General features: G+C 36.9%; 1 protein-coding gene across 14 annotated transcripts in view; it reads left to right on the top strand.

Moving 5' to 3' along the window:
• MLIP (muscular LMNA interacting protein) overlaps positions 1 to 12,137 on the top strand; it is a 298,573-nt gene that overhangs the window by 221,292 nt on the left and 65,144 nt on the right. The gene's annotated exons all lie outside the window — the stretch shown is intronic.

Below are 12,137 nucleotides of genomic sequence, written 5' to 3'. Positions count from 1 at the left end.
AAATACACATTTATGCAATATAAAATTTCATAAATTATCTCAAAGGGAAACCTTACATCCTTATTTGTCTTCTTCAAATGCAACAAAGAGACATGGGTTATATATTTTATATCTCAAACATTATTACATGCTTCAGCAATGCAAGCAATCCAGAAATCTTTGTGGATACAACCAGGATACGCAAGATCACCACCACATGTGGTAATCTATGATAGAATAGACTTGCAAAAGAACGTAAGGTGCTATACTCTTTTTAAAGTTCAGTTTGAAAATGATAACTAACAATAGTCTTGAAAATAGAAATTACGGTCATATTTGTGAAACATAAGAAATATCTCGTCTCATATTATACTAGCTCTATGACACTGAGCAAGGTATTTCACCTCGCCCAGTTTGTGTCTTAATGCATAAAATGAAGCATTCAGAAGAGGTACTTTTTAAGGATCCTTCAAATTCTAAAATCTGGGTTATTTAAAATCTAAGAACTGTGAGTAGGCTAAAAGCCTTGAAAAAGTTCATTATAAATACTTTCTCATGCTTAGCTACAGTTTTTATTTATAAAATGGAGATGATAATATTTTCTGCTTATTTATATATACTTTCTGAAGACTGATAGGATTTCAATAAGTTAAACATTTTTAGGAGACACTAATATCATTGAAAATGATAATTAGAGGCAATTATTCTCATTTTATAGAATAAAATGGAGCCCTCAATTAATTAAATTAAATAGGGAAATCTTATTGATATATAAGGTGTGTTCACTAAATCTGCACATAAAAGAAATGGAAATTCCTGTTTGGAAAGCATATTTCCATCATCAATAAAAATATTCATTAGATATCTATGGCTTATATGACACTGATATTTTAGAGGCTTAATGTGACATTTTAGACAGTATGGGATTATTATAAAAATTTATAAAAGTAATCTAGGGCTTCCCTGGTGGCGCAGTGGTTGAGAATCCGCCTGCCAATGCAGGGGACACAGGTTCGGGCCCTGGTCTGGGAAGATCCCACATGCTGCAGAGCAACTGGGCCCGTGAGCCACAGTTACTGAGCCTGCGCGTCTGGAGCCTGTGCTCCGCAACAAGAGAGGCCACGATAGTGAGAGGCCCGCGCACCGCGATGAAGAGCGGCCCCCACTTGCCACAACTGGAGAAAGCCCTCGCACAGAAACGAAGACCCAACACAGCCATAAATAAATAAATAAAATTAAAAAAAAAAAAAACTCAAAGGCACAACAAACATTTAAAAAAAAAAAAAGTAATCTAGTGTTACATGACAAAAATGCCAACAGTTAAAATAAATTTCACATATTATCCATGCAACATATTCTTCAAATATGATCTAATGCTGTAGAATAAAAATTTTGTTCTTTTGTACTAGTATAATTTTAAATTTATGCATTTTATCTTAAACAAGATTCTTTGTAGGGTGTCAAGTTAATCTACCTATAATTTATCACAATCTACTGTCCTCTGGAATGATAAACTCCATTTTCAGGTGTAGGAAATTCTTTTCATTAAAAGGAGTTGCCAGCAGGGAGATCAGCTCGGTGCTTTGTGACCACCTAGAGGGGTGGGATGGGGAGGGTGGGAGGGAGGGAGATGCAAGAGGGAGGAGAAATGGGAACATATTGTATATGTATAACTGATTCACTTTGTTATAAAGCAGAAGCTAACACACCATTGTAAGGTAATTATACTTCAATAAAGATGTTTAAAAAAAAATAAAAAAAATAAATAAATAAAAGCAAAAAAAAAAAAAAGGAGTTGCCAGTTCTTTTCACAGCTTTTCCTGACTATGCAGCAAGTTTAAAGCTCTGTTTATGTACACGATAAACCTATGTGTTTTCAGATAATTTGTAGAAAATTTGAGTTCTTTTGCAAGTATTTTGGTGGCACACAGACTTATTTATATTTTCTTTCAATTAGTTTATTCTGTGTATATCCCAACTTCTGTGTCAGCAGACTGTCAGAATTGAAAGAAGTCTAGCAGAGGACTTAAAAGTTAATTCCAGACCTTCCCTGGTCTTATTCATTGACCTTGCAGGAGAGGAAAAATGAATATACTAGGAAACCGGGAAGCTGCATATACTATCAATTGGCCTCTACATGGAGCTATAACCACCACTTCATTGTGGCCAGAATCTACAATGGAGGCAGAAACAAAAGACAACTCACAAGCATAGATGCTGAAAGCTCCTTAAATAATGAATTGCATAATAAAAATTTATGATCTCAGCATGGCTACTTCATCAGAACTTAACTCAAATTCAGTTCTGGTTGTTATTTTGTTCTCTTTTGCTGCTGCCACAGAATAAATTGAATGGTTCCAAACTCAGTTGATCTCACCACCCACCCATGTAATGGAAAATTCTTTAGCCTGACAGTTGAGCCAAACTGAAACAGCTCACATTCACTGATCTGCCCTGTCCTGGGGACAGTCCCACATGACAGGAGATGTTGGATAGGATTGTTAAGTCCATAAATTTGCCCTAGCAGCTTCACTGCCATAAAATATGATTTCAAAACTCTCTGTTACAAAATGTTACACACCAAAGATGATGAGACCAGACAAGAATGCATTTACTGTAGCATAAGAAGGTACAACCAGGCAGACTTTTGAATTTAAAATGAACGGAAAAGTTGCCTGGAGATAGCCTCTGAGTACTAAAAGCAAAGTTTGAAACCAAATGCTTAATCAAGTAATTGAGACTTATTAATCAACAACTTTTACATCAAAATGGCATAGGCCAGGAAACATCATTCTATTTTTTTTTAAATTTAACATCTTTACTGGAGTATAATTGCTTTACAAAGGTGTCTTAGTTTTTGCTTTATAACAATGTGAATCAGCTATACATATACGTATATCCCCATAACTCCTCTCTCTTTCATCTCCCTCCCACCCTCCCTATCCCACCACTCTAGGTGGTCACAAAACACTGAGCTGATCTCCCTGTGCTATGTGGCTGCTTCCCACTAGCTATCTACTTTACATTTGGTAGTATATAAAACTCCATGCCACTTTCTCACTTTGTCCCAGCTTACCCTTCCCCCTCCCCATGTCCTCAAGTCCATTCTCTACATCTGTGCCTTTATTCCTGTCCTGACCCTAGGTTCATCAGAACCATGTTTGTTTGTTTTTTTTTTTTTAGATTCCATAATATGTGTTAACATACAGTATTTGTTTTTCTCTTTCTAACTTACTTCACTCTGTATGACAGACTCTAGGTCCATCCACCTCACTACAAATAACTCAATTTCGTTTCTTTTTATGGCTGAGTAATATTCCATTGTATACATGTACCACATCTTCTTTATCCATTCATGTGTTGATGGACATTTAGATTGCTTCCATGCCCTGCTTATTGTAAATAGAGCTGCAATGAACATTGTGGTACATGACTCTTTTTGAATTATGGTTTTCTCAGGGTATATGCCCAGTAGTGGGATTGCTGGGTCGTATGGTAGTTCTACTTTTAGTTTTTTAAGGAAACTCCATACTGTCCTCCATAGTGGCTGTATCAATTTACATTCCCACCAACAGTGAAAGAGGGTCCCTTTTTCTCCACAACCTCTCCAGAATTTACTGTTTGTAGATTTTTTGATGATAGCCATTCTGACTGGTGTGAAGTGATACCTCACTGTAGTTTTGATTTGCCTTTCTCTAATGATTAGTGATGTTGAGTATCCTTTCATGTGTTTGTTGGCCATCTGTATATCTTCTTTGGAGAAATGTCTATGTAGGTCTTCTGCCCATTTTTGGATTGGGTTGTTTATTTTTTTGATATTGAGCTGCATGACCTGCTTATAATTTTGGAGATTAATCCTTTGTCAGTTGCTTCAATTGCAAATATTTTCTCCCATTCTGAGGGTTGTCTTTTCGTCTTGTTTATGGTTTCCTTTGCTGTGCAAAAGCTTTTAAGTTTCATTAGGTCCCATTTGTTTATTTGTGTTTTTATTTCCATTTCTCTAGAAGGTGGGTTAAAAAGGATCTTGCTGTGATTTATGTCATAGAGTGTTCTCCCTATGTTTTCCTCTAAGAGTTTTATAGTGTCTGGCCTTACATTTAGGTCTTTAATCCATTTTGCATTTATTTTTGTGTATGGTGTTAGGGAGTGTTGTAATTTCTTTCTTTTACATGTAGCTGTCCAGTTTTCCCAGTGCCACTTATTGAAGAGGCTATCTTTTCTCCATTGTATATTCTTGCAGCCTTTATCAAAAGTAAGGTGACCATATGTGCGTGGGTTTATCTCTGGGCTTTCTATCCTGTTCCATTGATCTATATTTCTGGTTTTGTGCCAGTACCATACTGTCTTGATTACTATAGCTTTGTAATATAGTCTGAAGCCAGGGAGCCTGATTCTTCCAGCTCTGTTTTTCTTTCTCAAGATTGCTTTGCCTATTCGAGGTATTCTGTGTTTCCACAGAAACTGTGAAATTTTTTGTTCTACTTCTGTGAAAAATGCCATTGGTAATTTGATAGGGATTGCATTGAATCTGTAGATTGCTGAGTAGTATAGTCATTTTCACAATGTTGATTCTTCCAATCCAAAAACATGGTATATCTCTCCATCTGTTTGTATCATCATTTCATCAGTGTCTTATCGTTTTCTGCATACAGGTCTTTTGTCTCCATAGGTAGGTTTATTCCTAGGTATTTTATTCTTTTTGTTGCAATGATAAACGGGAGTGTTTCCTTAATTTCTCTTTCAGATTTTTCATCATTAGTGTACAGGAATGCAAGAGATTTCTGTGCATAAATTTTGTACCCTTCTACTTTGCCAAATTCATTGATTAGCTCTAGCAGTTTTCTTGTGGTATCTTTAGGATTATCCATGTATAGTATCATGTCATCTGCAAACAGTGACAGCTTTACTTCTTCTTTTCTGATTTGTATTCCTTTTATTTCTTTTTCTTCTCTGATTGCTGTGGCTAAAACTTCCAAAACTATGTTGAATAATAGTGGTGAGAGTGGACAACCTTGTCTTGTTCCTGATCTTAGAGGAAATGGCTTCAATTTTTCACCATCGAGAATGATGTTGGCTGTGGGTTTGTCATATACGTCAATATACGGCCTTAATTAGGTTGAGATAAGTTCCCTCTATGCCTACTTTCTGGAGGGGTTTTATCATAAATGGGTGTTGAATTTTGTCAAAAGCTTTTTCTGCATCTATTAAGATGATCATATGATTCTTCTCCTTCAATTTGTTAATATGGTTTATTCCATTTGTTGATTTGCGTATATTGAAAAATCCTTGCATTCCTGGGATAAAGCCCACTTGATCATGGTGTATGATCCTTTTAATGTGCTGTTGGATTCTGTTTGCTAGTATTTTGTTGAGGATTTTTACATCTATGTTCATCAGTGATATTGGCCTGTAGTTTTCTTTCTTTGTGACATCTTCATCTTGTTTTGGTATCAGGGTGATGGTGGTCTTGTAGAATGAGTTTGGGAGTGTTCCTCCTTCTGCTATATTTTGGAAGAGTTTGAGAAGGATAAGTGTTAGCTCTTTTCTAAATGCTTGATAGAATTCACCTGTGAAGCCATCTGGTCCTGGGCTTTTGTTTGTTGGAAGATTTTTAATCACAGTTTCTATTTCAGTGCTTGTGATTGGTCTGTTCATATTTTCTATTTTTGCCTGGTTCAGTCTTGGAATGTTGTGCTTTTCTAAGAATTTGTCCATTTTTTCCAGGTTGTCCATTTTATTGGCATACAGTGGCTTGTAGTAATCTCTCATGATCTTTTGTATTTCTGCAGTGTCAGTTGTTACTTCTCCTTTTTCATTTCTAATTCTATTGATTTGAGTCTTCTCCCTTTTTTTCTTGATGAGTCTGGCTAATGATTTATCAATTTTGATTATCTTCTCAAGGAACCAGCTTTTAGTTTTATTGATCTTTGCTATCATTTTCTTTATTTCTTTTTCATTTATTTCTGATCTGATCTTTGTGATTTCTTTCCTTCTGCTAACTCTGGGTTTTTTTTTGTTCGTCTTTCTCTAATTGCTTTAGGTGTAGGGTTAGGTTGTTTATTTGAGATGTTTCTTGTTTCTTGAGATAGGATTGTATTGCTATAAACTTCCCTCTTAGAACTGCTTTTGCTGCATCCCATAGGTTTTGGGTCATCGTGTTTTCATTGTCATTTGTTTCTAGGTATTTTTTGATTTCCCCTTTGATTTGTTCAGTGATCTCTTGGATATTAAGTAGTGTATTGTTTAGCCTCCACGTCTTTGTATTTTTTACAGATATTTTCCTGTAATTGACAAGTAGTCTCATAGTATTGTGGTCAGAAAAGATAGTTGATACCATTTCAATTTTCTTATATTTACTAAGGCTTGATTTGTGACCCAAGATATGATCTATCTTGAAGAATGTTCCATGAGCACTTGTGAAGAGAGTGTATTCTGTTGTTTTTGGATGGAATGTCCTATAAATATCAATTAAGTCCATCTTGTTTAATGTGTCATTTAAAGCTTGTGTTTCCTTATTTTTTTTTCATTTTGGATGATCTGTCCGTTGGTGAAAGTGGTGTGTTAAAGTCCCCTACTATGATTGTGTTACTGTTGATTTCCCATTTTGGCTGTTAGCATTTGCCTTATGGATTGAGGTGCTCCTATGTTGGGTGCATAAATATTTAGAATTGTTATATCTTCTTCTTGGAATGATCCCTTGATCATTAAGTGGTGTCCTTCTTTGTGTCTTGTAATAGTCTTTGTTTTAAAGTCTATTTTGTCTGATATGAGAATTGCTACTCTAGCTTTCTTTTGATTTCCATTTGCATGGAATATATTTTTCCATCCCCTCACTTTCAGTCTGTATGTGTCCCTAGGACTGAAATGGGTGTCTTGTAGACAGCATATATATGGGTCTTATTTTTTATCCATTCAGCCAGTCTATATCTTTTGGTTGGAGCATTAAACCATTTACATTTAAGGTAATGATCGATATGTATGTTCCTATTACCATTTTCTTAATTGTTCTGGGTTTGTTCTTTTGGTCTTTTACTTCTCTTGTGCTTCCTGCCTAGAGTAGTTCCTTTAGTATTTGTTGCAAAGCTGGTTTGGTGGGGCTGAATTCTCTTAGCTTTTGCCTGTCTGAAAAGCTTTTGATTTCTCTGTCAAATCTGAATGAGATCCTTGCTGGGTAGAGTAATCTTGGTTGTAGGTTTTTCCCTTTCATCACTTTAAATATGTCCTGCTACTCCCTTCTGGCTTGCAGAGTTTCTGCTGATTTCCTTGTATGTTATTTGTTTTTTTTTTTTTTTTCCTTGCTGCTTTTAATATTTTTTTGTTATATTTAATTTTTGATAGTTTGATTAATATGTGTCTGGCATGTTTCCCCCTGGATTTTTCCTGTATGGGACTCTCTGTGCTTCCTGGACTTGATTGACTATTTCCTTTCCCATATTAGGGAAATTTTCAACTCTAATCAAATATTTTCTCAGTCCCTTTCTTTTTCTCTTCTTTTTCTGGGACCCCTATAATTTGAATGTTGGTGAGTTTAAAGTTGTCCCAGATGTCTCTAAGACTGTCCTCAATTCTTTTCATTCTTTTCTCTTTATTGTACTCTGCAGTAGTTATTTTCACTGTTTTTTCTTCCCAGTCACTTATCCGTTCTTCTGCCTCAGTTATTCTGCTATTGATTCCTTCTAGAGAGTTTTTAATTTCATTTATTGTTTTGTTCATCATTGTTTATTTGTTTATTTGTTTATTTTATTTATTTGTTTATTGTTTGCTCTCTGTTCTTCTAGGTCCTTGTTAAATGTTTCTTGTATTTTCTCCATTGTATTTCCAAGATGTTGGATCATCTTTACTATCCTTCCTCTGAATTCTTTTTCAGGTACACTGCCTCTTTCCTCTTCAGTTGTTTCGTCTGTTGGGTTTTTATCTTGCTCCTTCATCTGCTGTGTGTTTCTCTGTCTTCTCATTTTGCTTGACTTATTGTGTTTGGAGTCTCCTTTTTGCCAACTGTTTGTTCATAGTTCTGTTGTTTTTGGTGTCTGCTCCCAGTGGTTAAGGTTGCTTCAGTGGTTTGTGGAGACTTCCTGGTGGAGGGGACTAGTGCCTGTGTTCTGGTGGATGAGGCTGGATCTTGTCTTTCTGGGGGACAGGACCACTTCTGGTGGTGTGTTTTGGGGTGTCTGTGATCTTATTATGATTTTAGGCAGCCTCTCTGCTAATGGATGGGGTTGTGTTCCTGTCTTGCTAGTTGTTTGGCATAGGGTGTCCAGCACTGTAGCTTGCTGGTCATTGAGTGGAGCTTGGTCTTAGTGTTGAGACGGAGATGTCTGTGAGAGGTTTTGCCATCTGATATTATTTGGAGCTAGGAGGTCTCTGGTGGACCAATGTCCTGAACTCAACTCTCCCACCTCAGTGGCACAGGCCTGACACCTGCCCAGAGCACCAAGACCCTGCCAGCCACACGACTCAGAAGAAAAGGGAGAAGAAAAGGAAGAAAGATAGAAAGAAATAAAATTAAGTTATTAAAATAAAAAATAATTATTAAAATTTTAAAAAATGTAAAAGTAATTTAAAAAAAGGAAAGAAAGAACGAAGGGAGCAACCAAACCAAAAAACAAATCCACCAATGATAACAAGCGCTAAAACCTATACAAAGAAAAAAAAAACAACAACAAAAAAACGGACAGACAGAACCCTAGGACAAATGGTAAAAGCAAAGCTATACAGACAAAATCACACAAAGAAGCATACACATACACACTCAGAAAAAGAGAAAAAGGAAAAAAAAAATATATATAGAAAGGAGGAAGAGAGCAACCAAATCAATAAACAAATCTACTAATTATAATAAACTCTAAATACTAAACTAAGATAAACGTAAAACCAGAAACAAATTAGATGCAGAAAGCAAACCCCAAGTCTACAGTTGATCACAAAGTCTACTGCCTCAATTTTGGGATGATTCTTTGTCTAGTCAGGTATTCCACAGATGCAGGGTACATCAAGTTGATTTTGGAGGTTTAATCTGCTGCTCCTGAGGCTGCTGGGAGAAATTTCCCTTTCTCTTCTTTGTTCGCACAGCTCCTGGGGTTCAGCTTTGGATTTGGCCCAGACTCTGCCTGTAGGTTGCCTGAGGACATCTGTTCCTGCCCAGACAGGATGGGGTTAAAGTAGCAGCTGATTAGGGGGCTCTGGCTCATTCAGGCCCTGGAGAGGAAGGGGTATGGAATGCGGGGCCAGCCTTCTGCAGCAGAGGCCAGCATGACGTTGCACCAGCCTGAGGCATGCCATTTGTTCTCCTGGGGAAATTGTCCCTGGATCACGGGACCTTGACAGTGGCGGGCTGCACAGGCTCCTGGGAGGGGAGGTGTGGATAGTGACCTGTGCTTGCACACAGGCTTCTTGGTGGCTGCCGCCACAGCCTTAGCATTTCATGCCCATCCCTGGGGTCCGCGCTGATAGCCACGGCTCGTGCCTGTCTCTGGAGCTCATTTAGGCAGTGCTCTGAATCCTCTCTCCTTGTACACCCTGAAACAATGGTCTCTTGCCTCTTAGGCAGTTCCAGACTTTTTCCCGGACTCCTTCCTGTCTAGCTGTGGTGCACTAGCCCCCTTCAGGCTGTGTTCACGCAGCCAACCCCAGTCCTCTCCTTGGGATCTAAACTCTGAAGCTGGAGCCTCAGCTCCCAGCCCCCTCCTGCCCCTGCAGGTGAGCAGACAAGCCTCCCAGGCTGGTGAATGCTGGTCAGCACTGATCCTCTGTACGGGAATCTCTCTGCTTTGTTCTCTGTACCCTGTTGCTGCACTCTGCTCTGTGGCTCCAAAGTTTCACCCCACCCAGCCCCTGTCTCTGCCAGTGAAGGGGCTTCCTAGTGTGTGGAAACTTTTCCTCCTTCACAGCTCCCTCCCAGAGGTGCAGGTCCCATCCCTATTCTTTTGTCTATGTTTTTTCCTTTTTCTTTTGCCCTACCCAGGTATGTGGGGAGTTTCTTGCCTTTTGGGAAGTCTGAGATCTTCTGCCAGTGTTCAGTAGGTGTTCTGTAGGAGTTGTTCCACATGTAGATGTAGTTTTGATGTATTTGTGGGGAGGAAGGTGATCTCCACGTCTTCCTCTTCTGCCATCTTGAAGGTCTCCTCTCATCTTTCTATATTAGATGGATTTTTAAACACAGACACTTCAGAATGAAGCTTATGCTTCTCTGAAATTATCTTTCAATCCATTATTATATCAATTTGTGGTCCTTTTGAGTTCTTACAAAGTATCCCCACAGTCCACCTATGGATATAAAGCTATGGTGATATACTTTGAAGCATAGTTCTATTGATAACTAAAGGCACAGTTGGAAAATAACTAATAGAATTGATTGGACAAATGGGCATCCAGAAGGAATAGAGGCTTAGAAAATCAATTGACTAATTAAAATGAAGATACTAAAAAGAGGAATGGTGTTTTGTTTATCTGACTACTCGTGAGTTTGCAAAATATATTGATTGCTTTCTGGTCATTTAATGTATTTAATTAGACAAAAGTGATTTCTGCACTGAAGAGTCTCAACTTAGTAGAAAAAGCAATTGCTAACCTCAATTATATAAAATGTGGTATAAAATATTTTTCTCTCATTCTTTATAAATTAGTAATTCAACCCATGATATTAGGTATGTCATTTCTTTCTTGAAGCCCTAGAGAAATGTATAAAAATATTGTGGACAGAATTGAAAGGGGGTTGTATTGTAGTTTCATCTGATTTTCCTGGAAATGTTTTCCTTTTTTTCTTTTTTTAAAATGAGAAATAGTGCTTTCCAGCATGTATGCCTCTTACATTTTATTTTCCCCCTAATTTGCTTCAATAGGGAAAAGAGCATGTTTTTGTGTGAAAATGACCATTTAACGAGTTTCCTTCACACCACAGAGAATGTAAAAGGGTAATTATAGGGAATTTCCTTTATTGTAGTATTTACATTCTTTTCTTCTGAGTTTTCTTAGACATCTGACTTCCCTACCAAACTATCTGTCTGACATTCAAATTTGATGACAATGCAGGTGACTTTCAGATTTCTATCTAATTATTCATCAAATTATATATATATATATATATATATATATATATATATATATATTAACATCTTTATTGGAGTATAATTGCTTTACAATGGTGTGTTAGTTTCTGCTTTATAACAAAGTGAATCAGTTATACATATACATATGTTCCCATATCTCTTCCCTCTTGCGTCTCCCTCCCTCCCTCCCACCCTCCCTATCCCACCCCTCTAGGTGGTCACAAAGCACGGAGCTGATCTCCCTGTGCTATGCGGCTGCTTCCCACTAGCTATCTATTTTACATTTGGTAGTGTATATATGTAGCTGTGACAAAGTGAGAGAGTGGCATGGACACATATACATCAAATTATATTTTTACTGTGACCTTCACCTGCACTTCCTTATCACCCACGTGTTACAATTATAGAGTAAACACCTTTGTTAAAAGGTGAACTAGATAATATTGCCTTTTATTATGAATGACTTCTGGCTTTGCCACAAGTTGCTACTTTTTCAACATTTGTTTCTCAATCAAGATGGCTCAATCTCTTTTGTCATAAAATTATCTTTGTTAAGATACCTTTTATTAAGGTATTTATTATTATACCTTTTATACCTTTTATTAAGAATTTTTTTCAGATTAAAATGTTTAACCTTTTTAGATCTAGAAATGATTAAGTGGTTTGCTGAATAGTTTTGAGGGAAGAAAACCGAAATTGCTTGCAGGGTTACATTTCTTTTGGAAGAGTTAAGACCAGAGATTTGGCTTCTCCAACTGTTACCAGGTTGTTTTTGATTATTCAAGTAATGAAATCCTTGTGAGTTTTTCTCTTCGTCTTTTCCCCTTACTCCCTCTGTCCCTCCCTCCGTCCTCCTTCCTGCCTTCCTTCCTTCTTCCCTTCCTCTATATGTAATAAGTAATAGACAATTTATCGTATGCAGGTTATATATGATATGTAATAGATAATTTATCAACACAATAAACTTTTTAATGTTAAAGAAATTGTCCTATACAGACAATATTTACTTTTTCTTCCAGGATATAATCATATAGGAGGTCCTCATCAAACTTAGGCTTTTATCTCTTTTATTTATTTATTTATTTATTTATTTATTTATCATTTTTTTTTATC

This window comes from Balaenoptera acutorostrata, chromosome 10 (genome assembly GCF_949987535.1).
Source record: "Balaenoptera acutorostrata chromosome 10, mBalAcu1.1, whole genome shotgun sequence".
Lineage (NCBI taxonomy): Eukaryota > Metazoa > Chordata > Mammalia > Artiodactyla > Balaenopteridae > Balaenoptera > Balaenoptera acutorostrata.
Note: the sequence above shows the minus strand (reverse complement) of the source record. Positions and strands in the feature narration are given on the sequence as shown.